The sequence below is a fragment of the Aegilops tauschii genome, chromosome 2 (genome assembly GCF_002575655.3).
Source record: "Aegilops tauschii subsp. strangulata cultivar AL8/78 chromosome 2, Aet v6.0, whole genome shotgun sequence".
Classification (NCBI taxonomy): domain Eukaryota; kingdom Viridiplantae; phylum Streptophyta; class Magnoliopsida; order Poales; family Poaceae; genus Aegilops; species Aegilops tauschii.
This window is the reverse complement of record NC_053036.3, coordinates 262,504,470-262,522,196: the sequence shown is the minus strand read 5'-3', so window position 1 is coordinate 262,522,196 and position 17,727 is coordinate 262,504,470.

Sequence of the window (17,727 nt, the reverse complement as noted above, 5' to 3'; positions counted from 1 at the left end):
GTAATGGAGGAAAGGTGAGAGAGTCTGTATAACTAACAGCCATGGCGATCTCCACGGGCTGTGCACGAGGCGTAATCTCAGGATCAGAGCTACTCAGACGCTTCTTGATCTGCGGGAGAGTCTTAGGACAATGTATCAGTCCATCACCAATGGCTTGAGAGCCATGGGACCTCCCACCACCAGATATCATCACCAGCTCTGTATCAAAAGGATCTTGGCTCGGGTTAAAGTCCTCCCCTTTCATCGCTTTCCCCTTGTATCTGTAACACACAAGCTTGTGGTGGGATGTCTTGTTGGTGAAGTTCTCTGGATCATCTACGTCAGACTCCGTGAATGGCTTGGCCTTCTTGTACGGGGCCATATGGGCCATGCCATAGAGGTCGAACATACCTGGCACAGGCTTCTTGTGGTGGTGTGCCTGAGAGACGGGAACAAAATATTAGTTAAGGTCATTTTAGAGAATGATATTGCTATGTAAATAGGTCATTTTGGAGCTAAGAAAGGTTATTATGCCATTTTGGACCAAAGTATTAGTTATGTCATTTTCGAGGAAAATAAGCTAAGTTTAGGTCATTTTCGAGGTAGCCAAGATTATTATGCCATTTTTGACCAAAGTATGCTAATTATGTCATTATTGAGCTATCCAAGGTTATTATGTCATTTTAGAGCTAACTATAGCATATTAAGTCATTTTATAGAGCTATCTAAGGTTATTATGTCATTTTAGAGCTAAATATGGCATAAATGAACTATCCAAGGTAGTTATGCCATTTTTTAACTAACTAAGCATATTAATTAAGTCATTTTGGAAGGGATAAATGCTAGCATGAAGAATGAATTGCATGAATCATGTAGCAAACCACATACCCAGTTATCCCCGAACTCAAACAGGTTGGAGCTCCCTTGATGGTGTGGCACACCTTCCATCTCGTGACCGGAGTCTTCTGGAACGAAGACCCCGTGACCGGAGTCTTCTGAGACAAAGACTCTGGGACCGGACTCACGTGGGGCGAAGGATCGGCGACCCGAGTCTGGTGGGGGGAAGGATCAGCGATCGGAGGCTCATGGACCGGAGTCCGAGACGGGTCCACGTCAGACGGAGCACTCCTGTGGTCGGGTGAATCAGCTAAGGGTGGCGGCAAGGAAGGCGTAACAGCCTTCCTACCTCTCCCGCTGCCACGTCCACCTCTAGCAGGCTTCTTCGTCCTCCCCCGACCTCTCCCAGCCGCAGAGGAAGCGCCCGCCGCAGTTGTCTGCATACTGTCTACCAGCGCTCTCCGGAGGGGCAGGGGTGCAATAATGGAACCACCCCTCCCAGTAGCGCTCGCAGGAGGATCGGAGCGCTCTGGACCCTTGCCCACCATCCTTTCAACACCTGCAATGACAAAAAGTAAACGAAATTAGTACAACATAAAAAATTTGGATACCTGACATGAACATAATAATATGTATATAATTTAAGTGTGTCATAATCATGACCATAATAAAAATACACCCGATCAACACAAATATATATGGGGTCGGGGTGTGGTGTCGGGGTGTGGTGTGTCGTGGTCGGGGTGTCGTGCCGGGGTGTCGTGTCGGGGTCGGGGTGTCAGGGTGTCAGGGTCTGGGTCGGGGTGTGGTGTCGGGGTGTCGGGGTGTCGGGTCGGGGTGTCGTGCCGGGGTCGGGCCGGGGTGTCAGGGTGTCGGGCTCGGGGTCGGGGTCGGGGTGTGTTGTCAGGGTGTCGGTTGGTCGGGGGTCGGGGTGTGGTGTCGGGGGTCGGGGGTCGGTGTCAGGGTGTCGTGCCGAGGTGTCGGGGTGTCGGGGGTCGGGTCGGGGCCAGGGTCTCTTTTTTCCTTTTCTTCTTCTTCTCCTCCTCTCCTCTTTCTTCCGCTTCTTCTTCTTCTTCTTCTTCTTCTTCTTCTTCTTTCTCCTCGTCCTCCTCCTCCTCCTCTTCTTCTTCTTCTTCTTCTTCTTCTTCCTCCCCCTTTCTACTTATTCTACTTTTCTTCTTCTTTTTTCACTAAACCTAAAACTAAACCTAAACAAAAAAAACAAAAATAAATAACCTAAACTAATTAAACCTAAACTATTTAAACTAAATAACCAAAACTAATTAAACTAAATAACCTAAACTAGCTGAACTGAAAAAACTTAAACTAAATAACCTAAACTAAACAAAAAAGAAAAACAGAAAAAAAAACAGGGGCAGGGGCTCACTGTGGGGGCGGCAATGGGTCGTGGAGGGGGCGACGACGGGGCTGCGGCGAGGCAGGGTGGCGACGGGGCGGCTAGGGCCGGCGACGGGCGGCGCTCCTCGGGGGGCGTAGGTGGCCCGATGGAGCAAGGGGGCGGCGGGTGGTCGGCGCGGCGGCGGGTGGCTGGTGGTGGGGGCAGCGGCGGTTGGCGGTGGTCTCGTCGGGGAGAGAGGACAGAAAGAGAGAGAGGGGGCGGGGTGGGGAGCCGTTAGTTAGGTTATCTCTTTGTCGTCCGCCCCCCTTTGACGTCCGCTTTTTTGCTCTTTGCCGTCCGCTCGCAGACGGCAAAGAGGGGGCCGTTAGGTTTTTTCTGAATAGCTCGTGAGTGGGGCCCACCTCCCTCTTTGCCGTCCGCCAGCAGACGGCAAAGAACTGCCTGATGGCAAAGACATTCTTTGCCATCAGCCAGTTCTTTGTCGTCCGTTTTTTGCAAGCTGACGGCAAAGAATGGCAGACGGCAAATAAGCAAATTCCTGTAGTGCACCTCCCACTTCGTGTCAGCGGGGCGGATGCACGTAATGATTGATACTTTGGTCATACATGCATGTCGCCATGACCTACCATAAGACAGACCAATGAATCTATCATTTGGTCAAATGACAGTTGTTGTTGTCGATAAACCGCTTGGGACAATAGATTGAACCATCATAAACATCACACGAGAGGGACAACAAAACCAGCACCTCTTGCATGCGGCCCAAAATGATGTACGTTGGGAAGGCGTGATGTGTGTTTTCAATATAGAATAATGTACAATTTAGATGTGGTGCCTACCTCTCGATACAGACAACAACCATGAAGGCAACATAGATAAGGAAGAGATACATACGCAGGGTTTTATGTAGGTCGAACCCAACAATCCGAGCATCTGGGAGGGAATCCTGACAACGCATGAGCTCGAGCTTTGGTTGACCGACATTTGACGATGACCGGCCCTAACATGAACTAGGAGGAATCCATTCATGGCCAACACATACCCCTCATTATCGGTCAAAGGGATGATATATATACACTCGGGGAGCCCTCATTATCGGTCAAAGGGATGATATATATACACTCGGGGAGCCCACAGATACCTGTGTCATCGCAAAAAACCGCACAAGGGAGACGTGGTCGATCAGAAGACCCCGTATACAATGCGTGCGGCCCAAAAATATGTATGGGTATGATGGTGTATGATGTGTTTAAATCCCAAATGCACAACTTCGATGGGCCACGCCAAGTACATTACAAACCGAACACCGTACCCGACTCCAAGCCTGGTTCAACACCTACGATGTTAGTTTCCCAACTTCGAGCCGACAGTGGGGGGTTCGTCCCACGCATGTGCTCAAACTTTATTTTGTCTAGCATGGGACACATCTATATATATCTATACATCTATATATCTATACACCTATATAGTGTGCGAATAACTATGAAAGTTGCTCGTTGGATGAAGCCAATCCGATGGTACAGAGATGGCAAATCCGAGCACTACTAGCCGTTGGATATCATCTACATTCCACCAGATTCTGCCACATGTACAATCTAGAAGACTCCATGGTTGAACTTAAGCATAATGCACAAACCACAAACCACAAGCACTTCTCCTTTGTTCTCTAGAATCTTCCATATCTTAATTGCACAAACCTTTTTTTTCTAAATGAATTGTCACTTTTTGTTTTTACCTTTACAATGCACAATTCAATGAATATTAAAATAGTTTTTTTATAAAACTAATTGATTTTGGATGAGATGAACTATAAGAATTGAACGAACATCTACCTCATGCATATCTGGGAGAAGAGGCGGGAAACCGATGAGATGAGTGGCGAGAAACGGTAGCCTATTTTCAATGAAAACCTAGTAGAGAAGGAAGCATGAGCTACACGACGCATGCGCACAGTGCTTACCCATGTACTGCATGTGATGTCGAAAGGGCTCAGGGTTGCCGTTCGATCTGGGAGCATCCAACGGTGCACACGTACGATCCGTGGGGTTTGGGTTCTGGCCAGCCAGAACGCAGGACTCGGATCGCGCGCGCAGCGGGGGGGATATCATACGGAAACCAACATTCGGTGGAAACCGGTGAAAACCAAGAGAAAAAGATGTTTTGAAGTTTCAAAAAAATGCGGGATGTTAAGAGGATGATGTTTTATTGGCACACAAAATTTCAAGTTGAAACACATTAAGAGATGTGAGCTATGAAAAAGACAAAATCAGTGTTGAATAGTGCAAAATAGTAATGTCACTATTCAGGGAGGAATTTGTCTTTTTCATAGCTCACATCTCGTAATGTTTTTCAACTTGAAATTTTGTGTCAAAATAAAACATCACCTTCTTAACATCCCACACTTTTTTTCAGATTTTTATGAAACTTTAAAATATGGTTTCCACAAAGTTTTCATTGAATATCGGCTTTCGTGAGTGAGCCGTGTGCTATTAGAAAACATTTCGTGAGAAGAATCTCGGTTTTTAAATCCCCGTAAATCCAAAACTAAGCTGAAAATCATGAAACCTGCCATGGTGTCACGACATCGCACTTATATGTCGAGGAATTTTTTTCGTCCATTGTGGTGCAAGTTTTATTACAAGCCTCTTACAAACCGGAGCTTCTCTCAAAGAAGCCTCGTGGTTCCAATAGGGTAACGTGTCCCCCTTGTGGGCGAAACGTAATCACTGCCTCTTTTCACCTTGTATTTTCTTCTACAGACAACATGGAACGACAGGATATCCGTGCTGAAATTTAAACTTATTCAGGGTTCGTTTGCCCTTTTTATACACGAATTGAGTTTCCTAGGCATTTAATGTCCATAATCCAAATCTGAACTACAAATACATGCTCAGGTTCACCAAAATGGCTAGAAAAATTATACATGTGTCCTTGGGTGCCTGTTTAGGTCCCATGCCAGGAATGGGAACGAATTACAACCGTACTAGTGTCATGGCTCGTACTCAAACATTTCGAATCTCGGTTTTTAAGTCCCCATAAATCCTAAACTCACCAAAAAGTCATCAAAGGTGGCATGGTGTCATGTCATGGCACATATATGTCGTGGTAAAATCATTGTCCAATTTGGGCCAAGCTTTATTACACACATCTTACAAAAACTTGAGCTTCCCTCAAAGAAGCCTCGTGGTTCTGATAGGGAAACGTGTTCCCCTTGTGGGCGAAACGTAATCACTGCCTCTTTTCGCCTTGTATTTTCTTCCACGGGCAACATGGAACGACAGGATATCCGTGCTGAAATTTAAACTTATTCAGGGTTCGTTTGGCCTTTTTATACAGTAATTGAGTTTCCTAGGCATTTAGTGTCCGTAATTCAAATCTGAACTACAAATACATGATCCAGTTCATCAAAATGGCTAGAAAAATTATACATGTGTCCTTGGGTGCATGTTTAGGTCTCAGGCCAGGAATGGGAACGAATTACAACCGTACCGGTGTCCTGGCTCGTCCTCAAACATTTCGAATCTCGGTTTTTAAGTCCCCATAAATCCTAAACTCACCAGAAAGTCATCAAAGGTGGCATGGTGTCACGTCATGGCACATATATGTCGTGGTAAAACATTACCAATTTGGGCCAAGCTTTATTACAAACCTCTTACAAACTGGAGCCTGTCGCAAGAACCCTCGTGGTTTCGATAGGGAAACGTATCCCCTTGTGGGCCAAACGATAATCACCCTCTTCTAGCCTCGTATTTTCTTCTACCCGTGACACGGAACAACTGGAGAATCGCACTGAACTTTGAAATTATTCAGGGTTCGTTTGACCTTTTTTATTCATTAATTGAGTTTTCTAGGCATTTAACGTCCATCGTTCAAATCCTAACTACAAATACATGCTCCAGTGCACCAAAATGGCTAGAAAAAATACATGCACTACTGCAGGATGCTGCTAACACGACACTACGATCAGAGACGCTTCGAGAAACTGTGTGCGATGCCATATTCGCAAACGGTGTTGTATGAAAACCATCAGAAATGTATAAAACATTTGCGATGACGAGTGCATCAAACACGGTTCAGGTTTTAGTTGCGTGTGCGATGAAGGGCATACGTTTAACCCATTCGAACTGTTTGCGATGAGGCAGAACAATCGAAACGGGCAGCCATATCAATGTGTGTGCGATATACGCCATACAGTTCGCTACGATGAACCGTTTGCTATTAGGGAGTGCAACATAAATGGTTAGCCAGATCATGGTGTGTGTGATATAGGGCATACGGTTCAATCGGACGAACTTTTTTTATTAGCGAACGCAACAGAAATACAACACAGGCGGTTAATACAGTTAGTTCGTGTGCGATTCTGTGTGTACAAAAAACTTTGAAAAATGCAAACTAGTTGCTTGCGGTGGCTAGGAATAACGCACACGATGCATCTGCGAGTACTCGTGTGCGATGATTAGTAAGTAACACATATGTTTCCTTATGTTAACACTTGTGTGATAAATAACATGTGGTACCGGATACGGTATTCGGGTTGTGTGTGTGCTCCACTTAGTCTTCTCGCGCTCCAGCAAATGCTTCCCGCGCTCTAGCGAATACTTCCCGCGCTCCACATGGATGAATTGTAAAATCCACGCCTATTCCCTCACCGGTTTCCCGCCACCAGCTAACGGCTTGCTGCATATAACCCAGGCGGCAACGCACCGCCGTGACACTCTGCGGAGATCTAGTCCTCACCCATCTACCATTAGTTATTCCAAGCATACCAGGCAACGACCAAAGCTTCGACGTCGACGCCTACCTGCGTTGCATCTTCGGCGAGGAGAACGAGACGGAGCAGGTTGGGGAGCAAGAGCTTCATCGGCCGGTGTAGGCACCATGGCCCATCGGCAGCGATATCGGCGTCACAGTCCTTGGGAGCACAATCGACATATTGCAGAGGAGGTGTGATGAGCAGTTTGGCATCCACCGTGCAAAAGATCCAGAGCTGCTCGGCGGCATGATCGACAACCCACCTGAAGAGCCGCCGTCACCAGTGCTCATCGAGAGCCTGATGCCCCGCAAGGAATTGGTAGAGGACCTCTGTGATTCTGTCAAGATAAAGGCAGCCTACGGCTTCATCATTGCCCGTGGCGGCCGTGTCAACCTCGATCCTGATGATGTGGTGGCCAGGCTCGAGCGCATCCTTGGCGTAGTTAACGTCCCCGACGAAGTAGAACATCGCCAACGTGATATCTTGAGGATGCAGGTGATCGACGGAATTTGCTACCAGGCCAGAGACATGGAAATGGAGCGGTTCAGCGGAGTTGTCATGCGTGCGATTGCACGCTGTCAAGCTCTTCTGGAAGAGGCCCAGTAGCCCCAAGAGCCTCCCTGCACCAGCAGCTCCGTAGGCGGAGGCGGGTCGCGACACTCGGAGTGAACGACCGCAAGGGTGCTATGCTATTCATGGAGTCCGAGAAGACCATCGCCGGAAGGCCGCCAGCTTAGCCTTTTAGCTTATATTTTATTATAACTGTATGCATATGTAGGTCGTGAGTGTTCTGGGCCTTGTCGCATTTGGCATTTTAAATTATCCTGAATATGTAAGACAATTATTAAGAATTATGAACAGTTTCCATTGTAACTTTGCCTCAACGACGAGCAAAGCGCGCGTAGGGACGCCAGAGCGGAGCACGCCGCGGCCGCCTCAATGGCGAGCAACCACGTGGTCAACCTTCTGCCATCAATAAATTTTGACCTTGTTTCTCGTCACATTGTTGATTACAATGCAATAAGTAATTGCAAATCTGTTCACACCTATCAAACTAATATGTGTTCACACTTAGCACCGGGCTATAAAAACTACCCACTCGAAAATTACTTCACAGTTCCTCTCCTCATCACCCACAAAACTGGTTTTCTCTGTCAACTCATTCCGCCATGACCGGTAGGAGGAGTATAGGGTGGACATATAACCAGGCAGCAAAGACCAAGGCCGCAGAAGCACTAGAAAGGTCCCGCCGCGAAGTCGCAGCCGCAGCAGAGATGTCCCGGCGCGCCGCGGAGCCCTCGAACGAGCTCTCACAGGCATGCGAGGGCTCTCACAAGCGCATTCACGGCGTCGGCCATCGTGACGAGCCGGTGTTCCTGAAGTCCTTCGCTGGCGACAACGACATTCTTGCTGGCGTCACTACGCAGCAGGAGCTGGTCGACGGCTGGATGAAGCTGCTCAAGATCAGCGATGCCTCGGTTGGCAAGGTGACCGGCCTCGTCGAGCAACTCATGGATGACAATGCGAAGCTCCTCAAGTTGGTCGCTGAGAAGGAGGAGGAGGCCGCCGGTTGGAAGATGCTGCATGAGCAGAGCAGTGCCTCGGAGATGATGCTGAAAGCGGTCGTTGAGGAACTGATGAGTGGCTTGAGGAAGCTCCAGCTCGAGCGCGAGCAGGAGGTGGAGGAATCCGTGGCTACTTTCAAGCAAAGTCGTGAGGAATTGAAGAAGGAGCTGGACGATTTCGCCGCCCGGCGATCCACTGATGAGTAGAGACAGTAGCGACGCAGATCGTTGTCTGCAATTTCCTTCTTCTCTTGCCCCGTGTCTTCCGGGCTTTGCCGCATGTGGCATTTTAAATTATCCGGAATATGTAAGACAATTATTATGTGCGCCATTGTAAATTTGTCTTCGTATTATCCGTTGCCATTTTATTTGTGGTCGTATTATCCGTTGCCCTATGTGGCAATTTAAATTAGGGCGGAATACTTGTTGAAAACACGAACAAAGCAAATGCTGCCATGGGATCACAAGCAAACACCCTCCGTCCAAGTGCTATAATTAACCAATTAATGGAGAAGTTGTGAGCGAGGCGGGCGGTGGCTGGTGCATGGAGGTCAAAGAGCTTGCTTCCCGGTGAGCATGGGCGGCCTTGCTGCTCGCACGTGTCCCATCGAGCCTGCGAGGTGGATAGGATGCACGCGTCCCGTCGAGCCTGCGCGGCGGACTACTCGCACGCGTCCCGTCAAACCTGCACGGCGGACTTCTCGCGATTGTCCCGTCTAATCAAACAGCTGCACGCACGCCACCGAGTATGGTTAAATTTCGACACGTTAAATATAATACAACCGTTTGCGATATTAACGTGTCACCTTTTTGTTTCAAAAAGGAGTTCGTTGGCAACTAATGTGTGCGCCTCTTCTCAACCTGGATGATTTTTTTACCACAGCATATATGTGCCATGTCATCAAACCATGCCAAGTTTCATGGTTTTGGGTGACTTTTTTATTTACTGGGATTTAAAAACTGAGATTCTCATTGTTTCAGGACGACGACAAGTTTGTAATTCATTCTCATTTTTTAAACGAGACCTAAACATGCACCCAATGACACATGTACGATTTCCCACCCATTTTGCTTCACTGGAGCATGTAGTTGTAGTCCTAATTTGAATTATGGACTACATTAAATGCATAGAAAACTTAGTAATTAGTAATATATATACAATGGCCAAACGAACCCTGAACGGTTTCAAATTTCAGCTCGACACTCCTGTTATTCTATGTTCCCTGTAGAAAACAAAGTTCAAGGCGAGAAGAGGCATCGATTATCGTTTTGCCCACAAGAGGGGCATGTTTCCCTACCGGAACCACGAGGGTTGCGACAGGCTCCGGTTCGTAAAAGGCTTGTAATATAGCTTCGCCCAAATTGGACAATTATATATACCATGTAGTGACACCATGCCAAGTTTCATGATTTCCTGGTGAGTTTTGGATTTACAGACATTTAAAAACCGAGATTCGCAATGTTTGTGGCCAGGCTAGGATGGCGAGACGGTTGAATTCGTTCCCATTCGTTCCATGGGACCTAAACATGCACCCGAAGGAAACATGTACATTTTTTCTAGCCATTTTGGTGCACTGGAGCATGTATTTGTAGTTCGGATTTGAATGATGGACATTAAATGCCTAGAAAACTCAATTAATGTATAAAAAAGGTCAAATGAACCCTGAATAATTTCAAAGTTCAGCGCGAATCTCTAGTTGTTCTGTGTCGCGTGTAGAAGAAAATATGAGGCTAGAAGAGGGAGTGATTATCGTTTGCCCCACAAGGGGACACGTTTCCCTATCGAAACCACGAGGGTTCTTGCGAGAGGCTCCGGTTTGTAAGAGGTTTGTAATAAAGCTTGGCCCAAATTGGCAATGTCTTTACCACGACATATATGTGCCATGACATGACACCTTGCCACCTTTGATGACTTTCTGGTGAGTTTAGGATTTATGGGGACTTAAAAACCGAGTTTCGGAATGTTTGAGGAAGAGCCAGGACACCGGTACGGTTGTAAATTGTTCCCATTCCTCGCATGAGACCTAAACATGCACCCAAGGACACATGTATAATTTTTCTAGCCATTTTGGTGAACTGGAGCATGTATTTGTAGTTCAGATTTGAATTATGGACATTAAATGCCTAGGAAACTCAATTAGTGTATAAAAAGGCCAAACAAACCCTGAATAAGTTTAAATTTCAGCACGGATATCCTGTGGTTCCATGTTGCCAATGGAAGAAAATACAAGGCGAAAAGATGCAGTGATTACGTTTCGCCCACAAGGAGAACACGTTTCCCTATCAGAACCACGAGGCTTCTGTGAGAGAAGCTCCAGTTTTTGTAAGAGGTTTGTAATAAAGCTTGGCCCAAATTGGACAATGTTTTTACCACGACATATATGTGCCATGACGTGACACCATGCCACCTTTGATGACTTCCTAGTGAGTTTAGGATTTATGGGGACTTAAAAACCGAGATTCGAAATGTTTGAGTACGAGCCATGACACCAGTAGGGTTGTAATTCATTCCCATTCCTGGCATGGGACCTAAACATGCACCCAAGGACACATATATAATTTTTCTAGCCATTTTAGTGAACGGGAGCATGTATTTGTAGTTCAGATTTGAATTATGGACATTAAATGCCTAGGAAACTCAATTAATGTATAAAAAGGCCAAACGAACCCTGAATAAGTTTAAATTTCAGCACGGATATCCTGTCGTTCCATGTTGCCCGTAGATGAAAATACAAGGTGAAAAGAGGTAGTGATTACGTTTCGCCCACAAGGGGGACACGTTTCCCTATCGGAACCACGAGGCTTCTTTGAGAGAAGCTCCGGTTTGTAAGAGGCTTGTAATAAAACTTGCGCCACAATGGACGAAAAAAATTCCTCGACATATAAGTGTGATGTCGTGATACCATGGCAGGTTTCACGATTTTCAGCTTAGTTTTGGATTTACATGGATTTAAAAACCGAGATTCTTCTCACAAAATGTTTTTCATAGCTCACAAAAGCCGATATTCAATGAAAACTTTGTGGAAACCATATTTTACAGTTTCATAAAAATCTAAAGAAAAAAATGTGGGATGTTAAGAAGCTGATGTTTTATTGCGACACAAAATTTCAAGTTGAAAAAAATTACGAGATGTGAGCTATGAAAAAGACAAATTCCGCCCTGACTAATGACATTACTATTCGGCACTATTCAACACTGATTTTATCTTTTTCATAGCTCACATCTCTTAATGTGTTTCAACTTGAAATTTTGTGTGCCAATAAAACATCATCCTCTTAACATCCCGCATTTTTTTTAAACTTCAAAACATCTTTTTCTCGTGGTTTTCACCGGTTTCCACTGAATGTTGGTTTCTGTATGATATCCCCCCTGCTGCGCGCCTGATCTGAGTCTTGCGTTCTGACTGGCCAGAACCCAAACCCCACGGATCGTACGTGTGCACCATTGGATGCTCCCAGATCGAGCGACAACCCTGAGCCCTTTCGACGGCAGATGCAGTACATGGGTAAGCACTGTGCGCATGCGTCGTGTAGCTCACGCTTGCTTCTCTACTAGGTTTTTATTCAAAACAGGCTACCGTTTCTCGCCACTCCTCTCATCGATTTCCCGCCTCTTCTCCCAGATATGCATGATGTAGATGTTCATTTAATTATTATAGTTCATCTCATCCAAAATCAATTAGTTTTGCAAAAAACCTATTTTAAGATTCACGGAATTGTGCATTGTAAAGGTAAAAACAAAAGGTGACAATTCATTTAGAAAAAAAAGTTTGGGCTATTAAGATATGGAAGATTCTAGAGAACAAAGGAGAAGTGCTTGTGTTTTGAGGTTTGTGCATTATGCTTAAGTTCAACCATGGAGTCTTCTAGATTGTACATGTGGCAGAATCTGGAGGAATGTAGATGATATCCAACGGCCAGTAGTGCTCGGATTTGCCATCTCTATACCGTCGGATTGGCTTCATCCAACGAGCAACTTTCATAGTTATTCGCACACTATATATGTGTATAGATGTATAGATATATATAGATGTGTTCCATGCTAGACAAAACAAAGTTTGAGCGCATGCATGGGACGACCCCCCCCTGTCGCCTCGAAGTTGGGAAACTGACACCATATGTATTGAACCAGGCTTGGAGTCGGGTACGGTGTTTGGTTTGTAATGTACTTGGCGTGGCCCATCGAAGTTGTGCATTTTGGATTTAAACACATCATACACCATTGTACCCATACATATTTTCGGGCCGCATGGAGTGTATACGGGGTCTTCTGATCGACCACGTCTCCCTTGTGCACTTTTTGTGACGACACGGATATCTGTGGGCTCCCCGGGTGTATATATATCATCCCTTTGACCGATAATGAGGGGTATGTGTTGGCCATGAATGGATTCCTCCTAGTTCATGTTAGGGCCAGTCACCATCAAATGTCGGTCAACCAAAGCTCGAGCTCATGCGTTGTCAGGATTCCCTCCCAGATGCTCGGATTGCTGGGTTCGACCTACATTAAACCCGGCGTACGTATCTCGTCCTTAACTACTTTGCCTTCATGGTTGTTGTCTGTATCGAGAGGTAGGCACCGCATCTAAATTGTACATTATTCTATATTGAAAACACACATCACCCCTTCCCAACGTACATCATTTTGGGCCGCATGCAAGAGGTGCTGGTTTTGTGGTCCCTCTCGTGCGATGTTTATGATGGTTCAATCTATTGGCCCAAGCGGTTTATCGACAACAACAACTGTCATTTGACCAAATGAAAGATTCATTGGTTCGTCTTATGGTAGGTCATGGCGACATGCATGTATGACCAAAGTATCGATCATTACGTGCATCCGCCCCGCTGACACGAAGTGGGAGGTGGTGGGCCAAGCATCCTAGCTAGGTACGACATTATGTCATTATATATATCCTAGCTAGGTGGTTGTTAGGGTTCTTTCGGGTTTGCGAGGCAGGTGCCACCAAAGTTATGCATTGTGTATTTAAAGTTTTAAATATCCCCAATATTCGTACATATATTTGGCCACTTCCAGGTGGTTCTTCACTTCTGGCCCCTCTCATCGATCTTCAATGACACGTCCAACCATGGGCCCGCGGGGTCAAAGTTGTGCATTGGAATTTTGAACATCACATACCACCCTTTTCACTCATATATATTTGGGCCACATGCTGGTGTGGCTGTCTTTTGACCCTCCCTAACGTTATTTTTTTCTGCAAAGACTCTGATGATCCTCAATGGACACGGGGTATAATATCTAAACCATGTACGATGCAAGTGCGATGTGAATCACCACAACCGCGCAAGCACGAGCAAATTAAGGTGGAGGTACTGGCTCAACCGTGTGCGATGCAAGTGCGCTGAAATCACCACGACCCCGCAAGCACGAGCAAAGGGTGGAGGTACTGGCTCAACCGTGTGCGATGCAAGTGCGCTGAAATCACCACGATCGCGCAAGCACGAGCAAAGGGTGGAGGTACTGGCTTAACCGTGCGCGATGCAAGTGCGCTGCAAAACCACCACTTGTGGAAGCTAAAGGCGGGTAAGTTTATTTGGAAATTAGGACGAATCGTGTGTGATAGACCAGCTAGCTAGAAATATAAAAAACAAACTACCCGCCTTGAGCGTTGCAAAAATCGGCGAATCCGCGCCACTTTTCCTTATTATCATACACGCATATTGTTATTGGACCGTGCGCGATCTTGGGCACTCCCGCCCCGCATCAATTCCTTAACCAAATTTTAGTAGTCGTCGTACTTCAACCGTCGCCCACACTCCTCCAGCACCGACCTTATAGTAAAATTTTAGCAGCCGAGGCATTTGAACCGTCGCCCTCCCTCGTCCACCACCATCTCCACCCACCATTACTAAAATTTTAAGTAGCCGCGACATATCCTCAAACACCACCACCCCATCCACAGTCCCCCACCAGCCCCCCCTTCGAACCCAAGCTCACGGCCGCCACCGGCGTCGCCACCAACCCTGCAGGTCTGCCCGTTCCTCCTAGCTTAGATAATAAAGTTCAGGTTATCCAGTGATTCCCATACCGTCGCCCCACTCCCCTGAGTTTTTAGATGAGGCCTGCGGTGACTGTAACATCCCAAATTTTCAATTTGGAATGTTATACATAGATCATTCATGGATATCATATTTCGTTGCATTTCGTTTCGCGATCCTCGAAATCCTAAGCAACTCAAGGATCCTCGGAGAGAGTTGGGGATTTCCCTGTTTTCATATTTGAGTTTTATCAAATATTGAAATGAGGATTTTTGGTTTTAATTATTTTCTCTCCGAAAACATTTCATATTAAAAATATATGAGAGGAGATAATATGACTTCTCCAAAATAAATGAAATATTGGAGGAAAAATATTAAAATCAAATATTTGATTTTATTCGGATTTTATTGCTATTTTATTTGCATTACAAAAATTGCACGTCTTTCAATGTTGCATTTTAGGGCCAAGAAAATGTTCATCTTGTTCTAAATATTTTATTTAGACGGTGAAAATTTGTTTTGGCATTTTTAGATTTTTATTTTATTTTCTAGGATTTATTTAAGTTCCGGCGAAATTATTTAAAAAAAATCTCCAGCGCCCGACTGGGCCGAAGCCCAGCCGAGCCGGCCCACATCCCCGCGCCTCGTCTCCCTCCACGAGACCGAGAGGCCGCCGCCGCCCGAAGCCGAGTCCGGCCGGGACTCCTCCGCCACCGCCTTGCCCCCTCCCCCAAGCAAGCCCCCCTCCTTTTATAGCGCCGCCCCCGCACCCCACACCACCACCCAAGCCGCCCCAACAACCCCGCCGCCTAGCCGCACCGCGCCGCCGCCCTTTGCCGCTGCCGCCGCCGCCTAGCGCCGCTGCCGCGCCTCGCCGCACCTCCCCGCCGCCGCCCGCCGCCCCGCAGCCCCACCCGGACCCCGCGGAGACCGCCGGAGCTCGCCGGAGCCCCGCCAAGGTAGTCGCCTCGCCGCCGCCGGTTTTGAGAAAAAAACCGATCCGGGTTTTTTTAGAAAACCCTAGGTTTTTTTAGAATAGATCGGTTTTATTTTGTTTTCCGGTTTTGTTTATCTAGCGGACGTTCGTCCGTACGTTCGTTTTAACGAACGGTTTTCGCTCGTTAGTTACAGACAAGGAACGTTCGTTCGTTAGCCTGTTCGTCAGTTTTTCTTTTTCTCGGGTTTTTCGCAATTATATTCGATCGCGATTTCTGATCCGATTTTCGTTTTAGTTTATCTTTTCGCTCTTTTATCGGAATCAGGCGATCCAAGCGCCTAGATCTTCGTCTCGAAACCCTCTTTCTATTTAATCAACTTGAACAAGATTTTGGTAGTGTAAAATTTGACTCTAGTTTAGATTAGTAAACGGATCTTGTTTCTTTCGCAGTTTGAGTTTCGTTGCTCCGTTTGGTTTGATTCTTTTCGCAAACTGGAGTTCTTAAGTTGAACTTTCTGGTTATATATTCTTATTTGAGTTTTACTGGTGCATCTTTGCTTGATTTCTTATGTATGCTATTGTTTGTTTGTGATAGAACACCCGGAGTGCGAAGCGTGCTACTACGAGTCCCTAGGTTTTGTGGACCGTCAGCAAGGCAAGTAACACATTGATCATACTCTTTTCATACCCAGTTTTTATGCATTAGTTTCAACCCTCAAACACTGCATGATTAGGTTGTGATTAATTTGTGGGTATTGGGAAGTAGTTGATGAGGTAGAACCTATTGCCCTGTTACTATCAAACCCTTGGGAGTTACTTCTAAGTATTGCTTATATTACTATGCTATGCCCGTAGACGTGGTTTGGGTGAGTGAATCTATGAAAGATGTGAGATTGTTAATTAATGGTTCAACTTAAGGTGGCAACTTTAATACACATCTGGGTGGATTGCTTGTCGGGCACCTGGAGAATCCAGTGTTGTCCTAGGATATCCCGGAGTACCCGTGTGATCATCCTAAGGTCCGCCACCCAGGCTCAAAGGGAACTGAGATATTTTCATGCTAGAAACTTCCGTGTGCAGCCACAAGCTATTATGGGCTATAGGATAGTTGAGTAAGTTGCGTGAGCTCTTGAAGACGTGGATCAACAGGTAGAGGGATGTAGGTTTGGTATGGTCTGCTCGGAGTAAAGAGTTAATGTTTCTGAAAGACTGTGTCTCGGTCATCCGTTTCTCAAACACCATGTAGTGCGAGAAATCCAACGGAGGAGATCGAGTCTTGTGTGGAAAAGTGCGCAAACCTCTGCAGAGTGTACAATCTAATCATGGTTGGTCGTGTCCCCGGTTATGGACAATTTTGAGTATCTAGTACTTGGATTATCATAAGTATCTCATCACTCTTAATTAATATTGTTGGGTTGATAATTACTTTAATTGGGATTGAGTTGGAGGAACCTTCTCAATGATGTTTCAACTACCATGATAGTTAAAATAAAACTTATTCCTTTGTTGTAGGGAAAAATTGGCTTTTCGCAAAACTATAACCATAGAGCTTTTCACCAGCCAAATATGCATGTAGTGGTAGCATTATTCTGTTCTTGCTCTACTGTGTTATATTGCCAGCATATTCCATGTGCTGACCCGTTTCGGGCTGCAACATATTATGTTGCAGACTTTTCAGACGAGGAGTAAGGTTCGTTAGGTCGTTGTCGTGCAGCTCAGCTATGCCATTGTAGTTGATGGACTCACTTTATCTTCCAAGCCTTCCGCTGTTATCATATTAGATGGCCTTAAGCCATATTTATTGTAATAAGTTCTCTTCTGAGACATTCGATGTAATAAGTGTGTGATTGCTACTCTGTTATAAATCCTTCGAGTATTGTGTGTGTCAGCATTACCGATCCAGGGATGGCATTGAAGCACAGAGACTTGACTGTTTGAGGTCGGGTCGCTACAGTGACCCTCCCCGCCAGATCCACATCCCCTACTCCAGAATGCCGCAGCCTAAGCTCGACCACGTATCCCAGGGAGCCCGACGAGTGTTCGGCCAAGAAGAGGTTTATCATGGCCTCTCCGGCGGACGTTGGTAAGGTGGCCGCCGTTCGCCCCGACCTGTCGATCCCGGATTAACACGTCGCCGCGGAAGCCGGCGAAGACGTTGACTATGTTGTCATGTCGAAGGCTTCATGTCAGCGGGCTAGCGTATTACTGTATCTTGGGAAAGCTGGCTATGACATCAAGCTCGTCCACACCGACGGCTTCACGCGGGCCATGTCACAAGTTAAGTGGTCCATCCCCAACC